This window comes from Canis lupus, chromosome 12 (assembly GCF_003254725.2).
Source record: "Canis lupus dingo isolate Sandy chromosome 12, ASM325472v2, whole genome shotgun sequence".
Taxonomy (NCBI): domain Eukaryota; kingdom Metazoa; phylum Chordata; class Mammalia; order Carnivora; family Canidae; genus Canis; species Canis lupus.
The window spans coordinates 41,139,002-41,155,770 of record NC_064254.1 but is presented as its reverse complement, the minus strand read 5'-3'; the positions used below and the strand labels follow the sequence as shown (position 1 = coordinate 41,155,770).

General features: G+C 38.9%; 1 long non-coding RNA gene across 1 annotated transcript in view; it reads left to right on the top strand.

Annotated features, from left to right (window-relative positions):
* Positions 1 to 13,049, top strand: part of LOC112658456 (uncharacterized) — a 39,674-nt gene extending 26,625 nt beyond the window's left edge. The window contains exons 2-4 of the long non-coding RNA XR_003135718.3: positions 1,790 to 1,927; positions 3,040 to 3,108; positions 12,989 to 13,049. This is a non-coding gene — a long non-coding RNA (uncharacterized LOC112658456). The remainder of the gene's footprint in view (positions 1 to 1,789; positions 1,928 to 3,039; positions 3,109 to 12,988) is intronic.
* Positions 13,050 to 16,769: the final 3,720 nt, after the last annotated feature.

The following is a 16,769-nucleotide window of genomic DNA, read 5'->3' as shown; positions in this document are numbered from 1 at the left end:
CCACAGTGCACCCTCCATCAAGATTCAAATAGATCCCTCCAAACCTCTCCAGAATTAATATTCTATAAATAAAGAAGACCCACAACGCATCAAGCCATAGCAGAAGATCACAGGCTCAGGGCCCCATTATCCCTTGCACTGGTCCTTCTAACACTTCTGTTTTATCTATGAGAAAACTAGTGGCTGAGGATGGAGGTTTGTTCAGGACTTCTGTGCAATAAATAACATTTGTTATCTCTTGGCCCCCTGTTATTCATAACTGCCATATGCTACTGACATCCATTCCCACTGAAGCAAATATTTCACTGTAATTGATACATGTGCTTTTTAGTATTCAATTGATAAAGCCAGCCAATATTTTTTTGTTTTTACTTGGGAACAACCATAATACACCTGAACAGTAATTCCGCAGTGTTTTACTGAGAATCTTTTGTTACTTTTCACAAACTTTGACTGACTTGGATGATATAAAAGTTTTCTGCAGGTTTTACTTTGTTACAGTATGTAGATGACTTGCTTCCCCTTCCTTGCTCAAGCCTCTTCACAGGAGACAGCATCCACCTATTAAAACTTTTACCCTTGGGACGCCTGAGTGGCTCAGCAGTGGAGCATCTGCCTTTGGCTCAGGGCATGATCCTGCAGTCCTGGGATCAAGTCCCACATCGGGCTCCCTGTGAGGAAACTGCTTCTCCCTCTGATTGTTTCTGCTTCTCTCTGTGTCTCTCAGGAATAAATAAAATCTTTAAAAGTAAATAAATAAAACTTTTAGTCTTAAAGGGACATAAAGTCTCCAAAGGAAAATTGCAGTTTTGCTCAGATTTAACATTTAAGACACTGATCTTATTTTTTTTTTTTTAAATTTATTTATGATAGTCACAGAGAGAGAGAGAGAGAGAGAGAGAGGCAGAGACACAGGCAGAGGGAGAAGCAGGCTCCATGCACCGGGAGCCTGATGTGGGATTCGATCCCGGGTCTCCAGGATCGCGCCCTGGGCCAAAGGCAGGCGTCAAACCGCTGCGCCACCCAGGGATCCCTAAGACACTGATCTTAGAACACGGGCTACATTTACATCCAGACAGGCTTTATGGCATCTTGAATTTTCCCAAGCCCAAAATTACATGCCAATTATGAATGAGGCTTTCTCAGACTAGCTGGCTACTCTCAAAAAAAAAAAAAAAAAAAAAATGTTTTTAAGAGACTGGGTTTTTTGTTTTTTTTTAAAAGATTTTATTTATTTATTCTTGAGAGACAGAGAGAGAGAGAGAGGCAGAGACATAGGCAGAGGGAGAAGCAGGCTCCATGCAGGGAGCCCGATGTGGGACTTGATCCCGGGTCTCCAGGATCACGCCCTGGGCTGAAGGCAGGCGCTAAACCGCTGAGACACCTGGGCTGCCCAACTCTCAAAATTTTATTCCAGACTTCTCTCTTATGGCCCAACCTCTATGTGCTTTACCAAAAATGGCAAACCTGATCCTATTATTTGGAATGATCGGGTTGACATAGTTTTTGGAATTTTAAAGTAAAGCTTTATAAAACTGCTCATCCTGGGACTCCTGGGTGGCTCAGTGGTTTAGTGCCTGCCTTTGGCCCAGGGTATGATCCTGGAGTCTTGGGATCGAATCCCACATCGGGGTCCCTGCATGGAGCCTGCTTCTCCCTCTGCCTGTGTCTCTGCCTCTCTCTGTCTGTCTTTCATGAATAGATAAATAAAATCTTAAAATAAAATAAACCTGCTCATCCTTGGAAACCTAATTATCAACTTCCTTTTGTTCTCTTTGTATATGGGAAGGAACGCAACACCCTTGGAGAACTCACCCAAAAATAAGGAAACCGTTATCAACCCACAGGATATTTTAGCCAACAACTGGACCTATGGCAGGAGGATACCTTCCTTGCCTCAGAGCCATTCCTGCCACTGCTCTTTTGGGTAAGGCCACTGAAAAAATAATCACGGGATACCCTTTAACCGTCCTGTGCCCCATGCAGTAGAAGCCTCTTGATTTCTCACCACACTCAACACCTTTTGGCCAGTCATCTCACCTCTGAAATCTTTCTGCTAACTGTCCCTCCATAGCTCTTCCTTCCTGTAATAACCTTAGCCCTGGCATTCTTCTCCCTTCTCCTCCTGATGAAACCCCTCATCACTGTGACACTGACAGATCACCTTTGATTCCCTGTGATAATTTACAGAAAACTCTAACCAATGCAGATTTGGCATGGTTTACTGATGGATCTTATTTAAAGAATAAAAATGGTAAATATCATGCTGGGTATACTCTTGCAAATCTGATAGTTTTGAAATTGTCACTTTTATCTTTGGCAACTCTGGCCCAATAGGCTTAGTTATACCAAGGGCAAAATAGAAAATATTTATACTAATAGCGTGTGCCTTTGGGGTAGCTCATGGTTTTGAGATGTTATGGAAATAGCAGTTACCTTACCTCTATGGGGATAAAATTAAAAATGGCTCCTATGTCCAAAATTTATTAGATGCCATACTTTTGCTGGCTGCTCTAGTTATTATTAAGAGTCCTCGGCTTCCAGACTCAACTCCCAAAGGAAACCACCCTGCTGACATGTCAGCCAAAAATATTGCTATCAAGGACACCAGAGCCAAACCTCTGTCATGGTCCAAAGGGATGTCTTCCTAAATGATAATTTGGAAAAATTGACCAAGACACCCAACAATTGGCCCCAGAAAAAAAAAAAAAAAAAGTGGAAATTTAATAATTATCAGTTTGATAAAAAAAGATAACTCTGATTTGGACCAAGTAACAACACAGCCCTACCCTAAATTCTAAAATTCTAAAACTACTTAGCACTGTACCTGAATTAAACCATTGGTCTAGTGACAAAATGATAGCATTTATGAAACAATATTGGCGGGAAAATATTAAGGAAGCAAGAAGTGCCCACCTTGCTTGTCCTGCCTATCCTAAATATAATCCTTGGAAACCTGTCCACACTGCCCTGTAGCATTTTATTTTATTTATTTATTTATTTTTATAAATTTATTTTTTGTCTGTGTTCACCCTGTAGCATTTTAAATTGACTGATGGACCATTTGAGGTTTGACAAATGGATTTCATACAGCTTCCCTCATCTCAGGTATGAAGATGTTTTAGTCATGGTTTGTATGTTTTCTTACTGGATTGAAGCTTCCCCTTTTATACAGGCCACTGCTTCTTTTGTGGCAAAATGTCTGTTAGAAAAGATTATTCCTACCTGGGGATCCCTCCTAAGCTTCAGAGTGACCAGAGCACCCACTTCACTAGTCAAGTACTCTGATAGATCTGTGTTGTTTGGCTTGTCCTGTTAACACTTTACTTACCAACCTCAACCCTCAGAGCCACTCGAATGCACTACCACCCATCATTAAGACTCACCTGGCAAAATCTGTAGAGACCCTTAAATACCCTGGCTAAAAACATTGCTACTGGTCCTTCTAAATCTCAGATCCACCCCCTTTGGAACTCATAGACTCTCACCCCTTCAGACAGTCACAGGGCACCCGAAGCACCCGGCTCCTGCCTCTTTTGATCCACAGCTGTTAAAAGGAGATATACTCCAATATTGTAAAGACCTAATTGCTTTAGTTGAGAATAACCATGCTTTGCTAGAATGATGTTTTCACAGTGCACTCCTACAAGACAAAGACCTTTAGCATCCTACCTTGCCACCTAGGGATTTAGTCTATTGGAAAAGACAATTCCAAAAAGACTCTCTTTGACTTCAGTGGAAGGGCCCCTACAGGTACTGTTAACCAACCTGTGCTGCCAAAATTTAGGAAATAGATTTCTAGATTCAAGTGTCACATCTAAAGAAAGCACCAAACCCCAACTGGACCTGTGCACCAACTAGTGACCTAAAAGTAAACATTTCTAGTAATGAAAGCAGATGACATCTTGCAGAGGGAGCTTTCCCAAGATACCCAGAGCAGGCCTGTATACCTTTTGCTCACTGTTGCTTCTTCTATATTATTTTCTCCCTCTCTGTTTTGAAGATAATGATCTTATCAGTATTTCCCAATCTGTTGCCAAAGGAAGAAACCTTTCTGACTGTTTTGATCCGCCACCAGAAACTCTGATCTGTTCATGATATCTGAGATCCCTTGGTCTTACCTGTAACCCATTTCTCATGTTTCCCTGCACCCAAGGGAAATATCAATGGGATGAGTTCTCACTGCAAGGATTTTAGAAAAGAATCCTTTAAGATGTGATGGTACTTCACAAAATGTTATCCCAATTCCTCTTATCCCTGGCTTGAAAAGGTCAAGCAGGAAATTCCAGCTTATAGATCTTTCAATGACCAGACCTTAACTGGAGTCCTCTGGGCTCCACCTGGTTTCATTTTTGTCTATGGTAAGATAGCCTTTCCAAAGGGCATATGAATATTTAGATAGCTGGTGAACTTATTGAGATGTTTAACTGTCCCTGTCGACATCCATAATACATCAGAAGTCTCCTGTTGGTCCACTCACTCATCTTCCAGAGCTGCCTTAAACAGGAACTTCCAGGAAGAGTTCTTGATTTCAGGCTTGTCTTTATAGGGAGAGTATTTCTTCCTTCAGTTGAAGTAAGTACTAATGAATACATGATCAGAAGAAATCTCTCCCTAAAGAGAAGAGCTGGCTGATTCCATAGCCAAAGCAGTAACATCCCAACAATGATCACTTGAGTCATTGGCTAAAGTAGTTTTGGACAATCACAGAGCCCTTGATTATCTACTTGCTGAATAAAAAGGCATTTGTGCAATAGCAAATACCATCTGTTGCACATGGATATAGGCCTCTGGAGAGGTGGAAATTCAATTTCACAAGATCAGGGAACAGGCCACTCATTACAACAAATTTCACCTAATGACCCCTGGTCTTTTAACCTATTTAGCCAGTTACCTTCAGGTTTGGGCTCCTGGTTTTAAAAGAGAGTCTAAACTGGATTTGTCTTATTACTTTTGATTCTACTTTGCATAATTATTTTTAAGTCTTGTACCTGTTGCCTATCAAACCTTTGTGAAAATGGCAAACCCAACAGGGCGATGCTAGTTCACTGCTTCAAGATGATCTCTAATGTTTATGATGTTGATGAGATATAGACTTCATTATTATTTTTTATTGTTTTTAAATATTTTATTTATTTATTCATGAAAGATCCAGAGAGAGAGGCAGAGACATAGGCAGAGGGAGAAGCTGGCTCCCCACAGAGAGCCTGATGTGGGACTCAATCCCAGGACCCTGGGATCACGACTTGAGTCAATGGCAGAGGCTCAACTGCTGAGCCACCTGGGTGTCCCTAGATATGGCCTTTAGATAATTCTTTGAGAGTTCTCTCTCCTAAACTTTACTACTCAACTGTGGCCTTAAGGGGTTTTCAATTGCTATGTACCTTCCCTCTGACTTGGTACATGACAACCAGGAAATGTCCTTTCTGGCACCAAGGGAAAAAAACCAACTAGATACAAGAAACTTAATTCTTGATTAATGATGCTTTCTTTAAAAGATCTTGATCAAAGGAGGGAAATCTCTCTTTGGGGTACTAAAACATGTATCTTCTACCCTAACTCATCCTGAAAAATATTAATTCTGAGACTACGAGGGCAAAGAGGTAGCTCACATTCTGAAGGTACCCAGACAGCAGTAGAAACAAGAAAAGTTCTTGTCATTTAACAGACTCTTAACAGACTCTTTGATTCTAGACCTTCAAGAGTAAATCAACCTATGCCCATTTAACTTGGCTTTGTTGCTTAAAATTGCATCGAGGAGACATAAGAGGTTTTCTTTTCATTTCAAATTCACAAGTTTAATAATGGAACCAAGTTACATTTAATAAGGCAATTTCTCATCAAAGAATAAAGCAAAACTTAAATGAACACTGATGGTTTAGAATTGGTGTATGTTAAAGGGAAAGACATGCTTACCAATGTTTAATCTCACAAAAAACTTCTTTTAATTTCAACTTAATTTCATTGCTCTCCAGTCACTAATGATGTTGAAACCCATCTCACTTCTTTTCTGAGCTCTTTTTATTATTATTATTATTATTATTATTATTATTATTATTATTATTATTAGCCTTTGTAGAAGCTCATCATTTTAAGGCCAGGAACGCCCAGAAATGACAGGTATCTGCATAGTAGCAGCTGACCAACTCAGTCTGAAAGTAGCCTATAGGTGCTAAACTTGGCATGTCTTTTGCTTTTTTGGGTGTTTGGTTTTGTTTTTGTCTTTTAGCATTCACAGGAAAAATTACTTTTGCTTAACTGCAGTCCTTTAAATTTCTCAGTGATTCTGTCTGTTAAGGCTAAGAGCAGCCTATTCTGGCCTAAAGTTACAAGACATAAAGAAGTCTCAAGGGCACAGAAAGAATGAAATGGGAATCTTGCGTGAAGAAATGGTATCACCATAGAGAGGTAGTTGAGTATGTACTGCTTGTTCTGAACCTTTTCCTGGAAGATTCCTAAAAATATCAAATGCTACTACCACAAAAATATCAAACGCTACTACACAGTGTGATTCAATGCAATGCAAATGTCTACACTTACAAAATTACCTACCACACCTGCCCATATTTCCTGAAATGTCTCTAAGAATGGAGAATAAAGGGCTTAAAATACCAAAACCTGGAAGAATTAACATGCTTATATGAATGTGTTTTAAGTGTAATTAATGGTCTCAGATCTTTGAATTGAAGGAGAGCTTCAAAAATTATAAGAACAAGGAAGGTGGTAGCACTTGGGTGGTTCAATCAGTTGAGCTTCCAACTCTTGTTGGATTTAGGTCATGATCTCAGCATTATGAGATTGAGTCCCACATAGGGCTCCATGTTCAGCATGTAGCCTGCTTAAGATTCCCTCTCTGTCTCTAAAAAAAGGAAAAAAAAAATAAGGAAGCTTAGGGGAAAGGGAGGGTTTAATACTGAATAATAATAATAATAAACAGAAAGCAAAGGCTGCAAAGAGAGAAACAAAATGCTTCCTGGCATTTCACCAGGACTTGGTTCACCTTTATCTGTAAGAAAGACCAAGCTAAAGTGGCAAGGGACACCAACTAGCCAGGTTTCCTCAGGTCCAAGGCAATACCTGGGACTGAGGTTTGCCAGGATATGAATACTTCCAGTGCTAAAACCAAAAAAGCCTTTGGCAAACCAGGACCATAGGTCACCCTAACTGTACTTCATGACCACTGGGCTGCAAGGGAGGTCACATAGCCAAAATCAGACTTCAGAATAAGGGACTGAGAGCATTTTCCAATCCAGAGTTATAATTCATGGAGTATTTAGTTTATCAGAGCTCCTGCCTGCCCTCCTCCTGGTCCTCACTGTGAATGGATAGAAGATACAGATCCATGACATTTATAAGTCCCTTGAACGACTCAGAATTGAACTGAGTGGGTCCACTTATATGTAGATTTTTTTCAATAAATGAAGTACAATACTGAAATGTATTTTCTCTTCCTTATAATTTTTTTAAATATTTTATTTATTTATTCATGAAAGACACACACACACAGAGAGGCAGAGACATAGGCAGAGAAAGAAGAAGGCTCCATGCAGGGAACTGGATGCGGGACTCCATCCCACGACTGCAGGATCGCGCCCTGGGCCAAAGGCAGACGCCCAACTGCTGAGCCACCCAGGCATCCCTGATTTTCTTTCTTTTTTTCTTTCTTTTTTTCTTTCTTTCTTTCTTTCTTTCTTTCTTTCTTTCTTTCTTTCTTTCTTTCTTTTCTTTCTTTCTTCTTTCTTTCTTTCTTTCTTTCTTTCTTTCTTTCTTTCTTTCTTTCTTTCTTCTTTCTTTCTTTTTTTAAGATTTTATTTATTTATTGGACAGAGAGAGAGCATTCACAAGCAAGGAGAGCAGGAGAGGGAGAAGCAAGCTCCCTCCTGAGCAGGAAGCCTGATGTGGGGCTCAATTCCAGGACCCTGGGATTATGACCTGAGCCGAAGGCAGACAATCAACTGAGCCACCCAGGCACCCTTCCTTATAATTTTCTTAATAACATTTTCTTTTCTCTATATTACTTTATTGTAAAAATACAGTATATAATACATATTAACATACTAATTGGTTTACGTTATTGATAAGGGTTCTGATGAGCAGTAGACTATTAGTAGTTAAGTTTTGGGAAAGTCAAAAGTTATATGTGGGTTTTCGATTGTGCAGGGGCCTACACCCCTAGCCCCTGGTTTTCAAGAGTCAACTATATTTTAACCTTTGGTGAAAGACAATTTCAAAAATGGACACATGTTAAGTAAAGTGGTTGTAATTAAAGTAATCAGTTCCTTCAAGCTCTAAAATGCTGTTCTTTAATTAATTGATCCTAAAATTATAAAACAGATGTTGGAATTTTTATAAATAACCTAGTTCTGTCCTTAACTAAAGCTAACACCTACTTGTCGCCCTTGCCCAAAATATGTTGAGTTTTTCTTTACTTGGATTTTTAAAAATAAAAATGAGCCACTGTCCATCAGGATATATTTCCGCTTTTAAATTTTCATTACATGATCATATTCACTATAAAATGATCATAGTACTAGTACTTACTTCCTTGGGTTGTTGTGATGATTAAGTGAAACTATTTAGAATTTTACTTGGCATATAGTATGTGCTCCACATATTTTACCTATCACTATTATTTTTTTGTATTGGTTATTCATAATCCTTTATTCAACTTGGGCTTTTTGTGTGACCTACATTTGCAAAATGGCTGACCAGGAATAGAAGCCAGGAATTATAAGACAATAAACCTGGGGAAGTAAATTTTATTGCTCACAACTAACCAGTGATGTTTCCAGTAGGTTGGTGTGTTACCAGCCCCAGGCGATCACTATACTGATGGTAACACAGACAAGCAAGTGGCACTGCACATTGCAATTCAGAATGGTGGGACCCAAGCCATTAGTCAGCCTCAGCTGCTTCTTCTTCTTTTTTTCAGATTTTATTTATTTATTCATGAGAGACACAGAGAGAGAAAGAGGCAGAGACACAGGCAGAGGGAGAAGCTGGCTCCTTGCAGGGAGCCTGCTGTGGGACTCGATCCCAGGTCTCCAGGATCACGCCCTGGGCCAAAGGTGGTGCTAAACCGCTGAGCCACCAGGGCTGCCCACAGCCTCAGTTTCTTACTCAAGCAGTGTGTTTGTATCCAAGGATCTAAAGGTGAAAAAACACAGCTTGACCATAGCTTGACCAAAGAAACATGATACACTCTCCTGCAGTTCAGTTAAAAGTACAGTGTAAAGTGTTGTTTTCAGGATCTTGACTCTTAAATAATCATTAAGAGTCATTTTGGAGGGATGGTAACTTTTATGTATGGATTCAAATTTCATTTTGGTCTACTGTGTCCCTTAGTCCCCCCATAAATGACATGGAACACTGCCCAAGCTGGAAGCCTATAATCACCCTCTTTTTATCCACCTTCCTCACTTTAAGTGACCATCTTATTGATTTTATGTCTTATTTACTGATCCATCCTCTTCTCCTCATCCCTAATCTACTGTCTGGGCTTAAGCCCTCACTCTCTCACTCCCAGCCTTTAGCAATAATCTATTTGCCTGTGTCCTCACCATTCTATTTCTCTCGAAGAATGAAAGAAATATTTGAAAGTGCAAATGGAGACAGAACTGTGTCTGTCATGTTCTGGAGACTTTAATGATCCCCACTTAGTTTCAGGAAAAGAACCAACTCTTTAGCATGGCATACACAATCCTTCCCATCTGGCCCTACCCCCTATTCCAGCTTCAGCTCCCACTCTGCCTCTACCAGTTATATGGGGATATAAGTGGTTTTATTTATTTTTGCATCCCCTGCGCTTATCCCACTCCTGGATTTGATAAATGTTTGCATAATAAAGGAATGCCTACATGCATAATAACAAGCATGAACTTTAAAAAGCCAGTTTTTAGCTCTAAATTTTCTATGAATGGTTCTAAGCTATTTCAGTTATTTCAGATTATAACTTTGAAGTCAGGTAAAGCTCAATTTGGACACTTAGATACTGATCAGAGAAACCATATTTTATATATATTGTATATACAATAATAAACAATACAATATTGTATATGTATACAATATGAATTATATATATATACAAATGTGTATATATAGGTATGTGTACATATGTATACATACACGCGGGCATATTTCATAGAACATAAATATTTTTATTTCCCAAAAATCTATCTTTAAAGTTTTATCTGTTTCCTAAAAACATATTATTTAGCACAATAAGCATATTGATGTTTGTATCTTTTTGTCGATATAAAATGAAATGTTTTTGATTAAATAGTGACAATTAAAAATTAGGAAAATTGAGAACAAAGAGGACTGAAATAAGACCAAAAAAAAAAAAAAAAAAAGCAAAAACATACGGAGGTATTGTGATTGGAGGCCTGAGGAGTAGAGATCAGAACAAAGGAAAGTGTGTCTGAACAAGTGGTAGCTATGACCTGGTAAAATGTCTTGTTAATCTATGCATGTGGCAATTCATTAGACATCATTTCAAGCAGGTGCACTCATTATAAAGTGCCAAGCACTATATGGGTGACAAGAAGGCCTAGATCTTGACTTGAGTTCACAATCTAGCAAGAGAGACAAATAAGCCATCAATTATTATAATATAGTGGTATATTTAAAATGCTATTAAACTTAAAGAAGAAGCTTGAGTGATGGGACCAACAAGGAGACCAAATCAAGGAAAGTTTTTTTAAGGGAGGCAATATGAACTGGGCCTTTAAGGAAAAATAGTGAAGGGTTATCCATCAGAGAATCCAATGTGAATATTGGCAAGGAAGTTTGTGAATCTATGGAATATAATGCGGCAGCAGGGGGGTGGGAGTGGTAATTAAAGGAAATTAAGCTGGAAAAGTAGGTGGAGGACAGATGACCCAGTGCGAAGGGCAATCTAAATAATCAATGGAGGATAGAAGTCACAAAGCCAGTATCCTAATTTGATGCTCAGAAACAAGACCACTCTAAGAGTGGGTGATTTCATTGGATAGCTGTTCTTTATCCATGAAGCAATAGGGAATACTTTGCTAGGGTCATTTTGATTTATTAAGCTTCAAAATCATGCTTTTTATTCAGTGTTGTAGATCTCCTCTTACTAATCATCTTTTTCAAAATGCTAGTCAAATCCTATATAATCCAAACAAGGATTTTCTAAATGTGGCCAATCTCATTGGAGCTAGCTATTTGACTTCTTTCTAGGAAAATATGGTCTATTTTAATGTTGTGGACTTCTTTCCAATTTTTACATTTATGCATTTATTTCTACTCTTATCACTTCTACAAGTGATTTAGTGCAGCCTATAGTGGCTATAGAATAAAATAAGGATAAAATATAAGTAGAAATGAAGAATTATGACCAGGAAAAATAGGGAAAAGAAAGTTCCAAGGAAAAGAGTCTTTCCAAAGACCAAGGAAAAAAGAATACAAATATATAGATGATAAGAACAGATACAATTATTCCATTAGAGTTTTAAATCTAACTCTGAGCTTCCTGGAAATCAGAGCAAAAAGGGATATGCCCCAGTCAGCTATGTGTTCTAACCAAGAGAAAGAACAAAGCATACCAGTTGATCAGGAGACATGGGTCCTACACCAGGTCTTCTCTAATTTGTGTGACCTTGGGACAGTCACTGAGTCACTCTGTGTTTCAGAGTTCTCATTTATGAAATGTATAATATTTCACTTAGTCTCTTTCAGGAAAATCAATTAGAATTATAACAGAGAAGTACTTTGGATAACATAAAATGTCATACAAATTTAAGGTATTATTATTTGTAACAGATGCTAAAAAAAATTGCCTTAGGAATATTTGCTATCAATCTATAAAGACACAAACTGCATGGCTCTTAGTAAGCATCCCAATGGCATGATAATCATGTTGATATTTATATCAATTTACCAAGTAAATCAAACACCAGCCTCCCATAGGACTGTCATTTGCCTGGCTTTAGATAGTGCAATTCTTGGGACACATCAAGTCTGCTTCTATAGAAATAGCATCTCTGATTTCTATCACTGAAGTCAAAAACATCTCTCCACTCTCCCACTGTAATCTCCTCCTTAGCTCTTTATTTATATATTTACTTGGAACCTCAAGAGAGCAGAGCATTGAGTTAATCCACTCATCACATTATTGTCCCATTATTACTGCTAACACATGCAAATATCTTCTCTTGACTTTTATATCAATTTATTCATCTCCCCCCTGTATCCACTATGATTGCCTTCCCAAAATACACACCTAATTTAATATTTGATATGTATCATTTGCATATTTCCTTATAAAACATGTATTTTCCTGGGTGCTCTTAATTTAATTTAAGTGCTATTATGCTTTAGAGTTCATTCTGTTTCCTGCTTTCTTAGCACTGTTTTTAAGATACATGAATGGTGGCCCATGGACACCTAGTCTACTGCTGACTATGTTCCCCATCTTGATTCCCCTATTTCTCCCCATAACAGACATCCAGATTACCTCCACTTCCTTGTCCATAAATGTGTCATTATAACATTGTTGAATGTTTCTGTGTGAATGTTTAGTTTAATAAGCCTTAGCGATTCTAATTAAAATTTTTGAGGAACAATTTAAATGAAAAATATCCATTGTATTAAAAGAGTTGTACTATGGTCTCTACTATCTAAGACAGGAAGAAAGAAGTAAAGAAAAATGAAATAAAGAATTTAAATGGTTGAGTTTAAAATTTAAAAAATACATTTTATAGGAGGAAAATAATAGACACATCATTAATATAGATGTGAGTCTGTTGGAGGAGAAATTGACAAATCATGACCTCTGATTGACCCTGGAAGTTGACCCAAGCAATCAGAGGCTCCTCACCCCTTCTCTTACGCTTGGAATATGCACTCTCCCCACCATTCCCAGAGTGAGAGCTGTTTTCAAGGGTACAGCCTTGAAAAAGCAATGTGTTGTTGAGATGGTATACATAACTAAAACCAGTTAAGGCCTCTCTATAAATTTTTTTAGATTTGGTGGATGGTTGCAGAGATCTACAATAGAAGGGGCATCTGGTGGCTGCCTAAGACAGACTCAGAGTAAGTTCCCTTTGTTTACTAAATGTGCTCACAAATCTAAAGCGTTCTGGCTCTTTCCTCCGTCTCTTTGCCCCCCGTGTGTATGATAGCTAGTTAGCAAACCAACAGAGTCCTATGAGACAGGAAAGAGTATGTGGAAAATTGGCTAAATTATAGGAATTATCCATTTCCCTCTTGATATCCTGGGGTATGGGTAGTGGGGAAGTAAGGAAGATGAAAGACTGGCAAGATACATGGTTGACTTCTGGAACTGCTTTCTTAACATATGTAAATACAGTCTCATTACATCATGTATGTTGTTCACTCACATCATGGTTTCTCATGCTCACATATGCAATAGCAACAGCCATTCCTTTTCCCTTGCAAGGTAGGTACATTAATTGCCAAGCTTTCTCTACCTCTGCTCTGGGAACCGGAGATCTGCTTGGGTTTTCTTTCCCTTTCCCACTCTCCCAGTGATTGGCCTCAGGACATAATGTTTATGTTATGACTTCTGAGTTCGGAAACATATTCAATCTCTTCATCCAGGACACCTGCTCTGCTAAATATACAACCAAAATCTAATTATTGTCTCATCTACAAGTCCTTCTATACTTGGATTGCAAAAGATGAAGGACTGAAGGTTCTGAGAAAATTTCAATAATGTGATGAGTTTGAGCAAGTCAAGAGTCCTATGAGATGCTAGTGTTTGATTCAAGGTGAACTTAGTGGTGACCAAGGCATTCTACATTCTCATTTTCCTTGCTTCCACTCTCTCTCCCCCATTTATTGTTGTTTTTGTTTGTTTTCCAAATAATGAGAAAATGTGATTTAGGGAGCAAAGGCATTTATAGATGAGAAAAAGATTAATTGATTAATCATTTCCCTTATTCTTTGCTTTGGTTAATTGTTCACATTACCAATTTTTATTTTGTGTCTGCAGTAGGATAATGTAATTTTTTTGGCAGGTACTCAGTTCCATTAGGCCTGGTCTTGAAAGTGTTTCACATTGACATCTCTCTTTGTTGCCTGATCCAAGTCTCAATGCAAAAAAGGGAAAAAGTGGGAAAACAGATGTATCTTAGTCATCAAAACCACACGTATTGGGGCAAGAGGTTCATTTGTGTCATTAAAATGCACCAAAGAGCAGTAAGACTTTGGGTGAATCTTAGGACATTTCTAGACCTCCTTATCCTCATTTGCACAATGAGAATTTTAGTGAAATGATGTCTAAATATCTTCTTGCTCCTCACTTTTCCTATTGCCCACTGCTGATGGCCCTCTTTGGGTGAGTTTTCTTTTTCAGCAATCACAAGTAAATTAAGGAAAAGCTGTGTATCTGGATACACATAGATAGGTATTATGCATGGTGTCATTAACTGTTCACAGTATCCTAGGCATTTTACTAACATTCATTGTTCCATTTAATCCTCAAAATAATGTTGCGAGGGATTATTAACCAAATTTTACATAAGAGAAAATAGAAATTTAGAGAGATTAAGCTAGTTGAGGGAGTGACGGAGCTTAGAGTCAAGTGGGTCAGCCCCCAGCTACACTCTTTATGTTAAAACATACTGCCAATCATGCAAATCAATGCAAACCCATGTGCAGACTGTTAAGGGCAAAATTATTCTTATTCTATTCTAAATATCACAAAAGATATGTGAAGGGCTCCTGGCTGACTCAATAGAAGGGGCATATGACTCTTGATCTCGGAGTCCTGAATTTGAGCCCCACTCATGCGGGGTGCAGAGATTACTAAAAAAATAAATAAACTTAAAAAGACAAGATATGTTAAAGTGTTTGTGTTTTTCAGGTGGTGTACCAGAAATTAAGAATTCCAAAACGTGGGGATCCCTGGGTGGCTCAGCGGTTTCGCGTCTGCCTTTGGCCCAGGGCGTGATCCCGGAGTCCCGGGATCGAGTCCCACGTCAGGCTCCCGGCATGGGCCTGCTTATCCCTCCTCCTGTGTCTCTGCCTCTCTCTCTATGTCTATCATGAATAAATAAATAAAATTCCAAAATGTTATCATAGGATCTTGAATTTACAAAAAGAGATGAAAAGAGAGAGATGTCCGACTGAGTGGATAAAGGAGTTCAGAGCAGAGCACTGCTATATTGGGTTGGGACTTTCTGGACAGCTTCACAGAGATAATAGACTTAAAGTTATGGAGCCTAGAGAAAATGTCTTTGTCTAATAAGCAGAATGAGAGCTTGTAGATTACTTAGGATGCTTCCAACTATATAAAACAGATATACAACTCAACTTGTCTTAAATATTAAGTTAAATTGATCTCATATAACAAGAACTCCCAAGATAAGATGGCTGCTGGATGAACCTCATGCTCTAATTACCAAGGTCCCATGATTTTTCCACATTCATGGTCTGTGCTTAGTTTTCCTCATGGTTGCAAGAAAGCTACTCCAGTTCATGAAATGAAATGCAGACATAACCGCATCCAGAAGAAAAATAGGTACTGCTAACTTTCCATGAATTTATTTTTAAGACCAAATATCTATTTCCTGGCATCCACCAGCAGATTTCCCTTCATGTTTCATTTGCCTGAAGATGTATACCCAGCCCTAAACCAATCACTGACAGAACAATGAGATCACCAACAGGGGCTTAATCAATCCCTAGAATTGAGAACAGAGAGGCTCTTCTCTCAATCTCTTGGAGGAGGGGTGGATCCCTCTAGGGAATCACAGTCCTGCCTCTAGGCAGAAACAGGAAGTGTAGTGATCAGGTAATTAGTGTGGCTATACCTTACAAAAGATAAGGAGGTGGCAATGCTCTGGAAAGTTGACTACAGCATAGAATAGGAAGGAATTATGAAAGAAATTGGTATGTGGCGAGAATAGGTACACATAGGCAAAGCAAGAAAAAAGAGATAAAATTATTTAGAGTTAAAATTTATGGACCAAAATAGCAAGAAAAAGAAAAGAACTCTGGATACAGAGCCACCTTGATTATAGGAAGAAGACAATAAGTTCAGTCTGTCATAACGAGTTGCTGCTTGAGTTGAATCCTTCTTGCCTTTTTCCAGGTTTCCCTTGATCATACCAGCTGGTGAGGACAAAATGCAGAGATTTGCAAGACTGCAAGGAAAGTGCTCTGGGCACTCACCAAGTAGATTGGGTAATCAGTGACTGACAATGTCTTCCAACCTGACCTGACCCAGTTAGCAAATCTGTCCCTGGCTGAGCCCTGTAGCATTGTTTCAAATCAGTCATTTATGCAAACTCCCACCCAAACTGGAAAATCCTGCTTAGGACCAGAACAATTGTTGTCACTGTCACTCCACACCTACCTGGAGGCTGTGAACCTTAATTCACTAGGCCACTCCCAAACTTCAGGAATGAGCAGAACTCTCCCTTACCAGACTCAGGCAGGCAATCCTTACCAGAAGGAGGCCCTTTCTAGCCCCAGAGAGAATTTAGGCCAGGCTGAGTGGAAGGAACCTCCAGCCTGGAGTGTGGAGAACAACTGGCTATGACAAAGACAGTCCTTGGGGATTCCTCACCAGACAGGGGAGCCAGGGATCCCCTCAAAGATAGCAACAGAGAGAGGTCAGCACTCTTTGCATCTTCCCCTCACCAGCCTCCCAAAGCCTGTGGGCACACACAGTCACACTGCTTGCTTCTTGTGTTCTGTCAACACTTCCATGTACTTGCTCTACCGTAGATCAATAAGAACTGGAAAATCAATGCTAGGACAACTGGGCTACAGAAAAA